The following is a 3,065-nucleotide window of genomic DNA, read 5'->3' as shown; positions in this document are numbered from 1 at the left end:
ACTCTCTCTATTGTCATGTGGTAAATGTACCCCCAATACATCATTTACAGACGTCACTTGTCAACCTCACCATTTTGTGCACTTCCCTGAGGTCACAGCCAGCCTTGAGGAGACAGCTTAAGTTGGTAAGCTACTCAGGGATGCATATAGTACCTTGAAAAAGTTTAATCACTTATTCAAAATGCAGCAATAACTTTCAGTATACACATCCAACAAACAGACAGTGAGAGTAAAATGTGACTCTACATAACTACAAGAGTGCAGTAACATGTGCCATTGTGACTCTACTCATTCACTGAACACACCTAGGAAGTTTAATGAATATGAATCACAGAGGCCAATATAAGAATATAAGAAAAATCTCAGAGTTGGTGACCAACAATGCTTATACCCCACTGAGAACTGAATGTGGGAATTAAGGCTGCAATCCGTATAAATTTTTTCTCTCATGTAATTGTAAGGAAGGTGACTAACAGAGGTAAGAAACTGAATAAATCTGCTTCAGCATTACATATCAAAACTAAGGTAAGACCCAAACAGTTGAGATATCTATCGCATTAACCATGTCAAATTTAACTTTGAAGGTGTGTAGTGTGTGCTTCCCAAAATGCAGTAAATTCATGATCATGTTGTGGTTTCTCTCTTCTTATTATTACCTCAGAAAACATGTTAGGCCCAGTAGCATTAGCAATGAAACTTGTCAAGTGGCATCCTTTGAAGGAGGTATTGTGGTGTGTCCTACCAGTGAGTGTGGTGAAGATAGAGAAGAAAGAGGAGGAGGATAGAGATCCCAGTCAGCATAGACTACAGAGTGAGACTCTGTCTCAGGAATCAAGTAACAGCTCGCTTCGGCAGCACATATACTAAAATTGGAACAATACAGAGAAGATTAGCATGGCCCCTGCACAAGGAATCAAGTAACAACAATAAAACAAAAGCTAGTCTTTTTATTACAAATAACACTTATATGCATTCTCCCAAGTGGTACACCACAGGAGATTACTGTCTCCCCACTTAAGTTAATATCACAGCAAAAGTGATAATGTTTGCAAAGGGTGACTTGGGGCACACCCATCACATCACGCTAAGGCTAGATGGAAACACATTAACTTTCATGTAAAATGCATGCTTATCCTGTTTCCACCCTTTCTTTTAAAAAATTTTAAAATAGATTGTTCTCTAATACAATATATCCCCTCTCTCTCTACTCTTCCCAGGTCCACCCTCAGCTTCCCTCTCCCCTGGATTCACCCCAATCTCTTTCCTCTTCAGAAAAGGAGGCCACCAAGGAATGACAGCCACACACGACAAAGTTAGATACAATAAGACAAGGCAAAAGCCCTCATGTCAAGGCTGGACAAGGCAACTCAATTGGAGGAAAAGAAAGAGTCCTAAGAGCAGACAAAAGAGTCAGAGACACGACTCCACTGAAAGTAGTCTGCACAGGTGAGAGTGTGCACTACAGAAGCTAACAGCTTCTGAGACAGGCGGGAGCAACAGAGCTTCTGAGGCAGCACCCTTTTCAAGCTCCAGAACTCCAGCCACCTTTCCCGCCAGAGAACAGGTGTCTGCCCCGCCCTGGAGGGCTTTGCCTCAGCATCAGCAGAAGACATCTTGGTTCCGAGACTCCAACGAAAGTAGTCTGCACAGGTGTGAGTGTGGACTACAGAAGCTAATGGCTTCTGTGACAAGCCAAAACAACACAGCTTCTGGGAAAGGTCCTGTTTTGGGCCTTCATCTTCGGCCAGGAGGGAGGTCCAAACACCAGATATCTGTGCACCTTCCCTGTAAGAGGAGAGCTTGCCTGCAGAGAGTGCTCTGACCACTGAAACTCAGAGGAGAGAGCTAGCCTCCCAGGTCTGCTGATAGAGGGTAACAAAATCACCAGAGGAACAATCTCTAAACAAAAACAACAATAACAACTAACTCCAAAGATTACCAGATGGCGAAAGGTAAACGTAAGAATCTTTTTTTTTATTGGATTTTTTTCATTACATATTTTCCTTGATTACATTTCCAATGCTATCCCAAAAATCCCCCATACCCTCCCCCCCACTCAGCTACCCAACCATTCCCACTTTTTGGCTGTGGCGTTCCCCCTTTACTGGAGCATATAAAGTTTGCAAGTCCAATGGGCCTCTCTTTACTAACAGAAACTAAGACCACACACCATCATCAGAACGCAGCACTCCCACTTCGGCCAGTCCAGGGCACCCCAACACACCCAAAAAGCTAGACCCGGATTTAAAAACATATCTCATGATGATGGTAGAGGACATCAAGAATGAGTTTAATAACTCACTTAAGGAAATAAAGGAGAACACTGCTAAACAGGTAGAAGACATTAAAGAGGAAGAACAAAAATCCCTTAAAGACTAGCAGGAAAACACAACCAAACAGGTGATGGAATTGAATAAAACCATCCAAGACATAAAAAGGAAAGGAGACACAATAAAGAAAACCCAAAGTGAGGCAACACTGGAGATAGAAACCCTAGGAGAGAAATCTGGAACCATAGATACGAGCATCAGCAACAGAATGCAAGAGATGGAAGAGAGAATATCAGGTGCAGAAGATTCCATAGAAAACATTAGCACAACAAAGAAAATGGAAAATGCAAAAAGATCCTAAATCAAAACATCCAGAAAATCCAGGACACAATGAGAAGACCAAACCTTCCGGTAATAGGAGTAGATGAGAATGAAGATTTTCAACTCAAAGGACCGACAAATATCTTCAACGAAATTATAGAAGAAAACTTCCCAAACATAAAGAATGACATGCCCATGAACATACAAGACACCTACAGAACTCCAAATAGAATGGACTATAAAAGAAATTCCCCACGACACATAATAATCAGAACAACAAATGCACTAAATAAAGATAGAATATTAAAAGCAGTAAGGGAAAAGGGTCCAGTAACATATAAAGGCAGGATATCAGAATTATACCATATTTTTCACCAGAGACTATGAAAGCCAGAAGAGCCTGGACAGATGTTATACAGACACTAAGAGAACACAAATGCCAGCCCAGGCTACTATACCCAGCCAAACTCTCAA

At 41.5% G+C, this 3,065-nt stretch overlaps 1 non-coding gene across 1 annotated transcript; it reads left to right on the top strand.

The window, feature by feature from the left end:
* The first annotated feature begins 841 nt into the window (after positions 1 to 841).
* LOC115032299 lies at positions 842 to 946 on the top strand. Its single transcript, XR_003837938.1, has one exon. It is a non-coding gene; the product is annotated as a U6 spliceosomal RNA (small nuclear RNA).
* The last annotated feature ends 2,119 nt before the right edge of the window (positions 947 to 3,065 follow it).

This window comes from Mus caroli, chromosome 10 (assembly GCF_900094665.2).
Source record: "Mus caroli chromosome 10, CAROLI_EIJ_v1.1, whole genome shotgun sequence".
Lineage (NCBI taxonomy): Eukaryota > Metazoa > Chordata > Mammalia > Rodentia > Muridae > Mus > Mus caroli.
The sequence above is the reverse complement of the archived record's forward strand: the minus strand, read 5'-3'. Positions and strand labels throughout refer to the sequence as shown.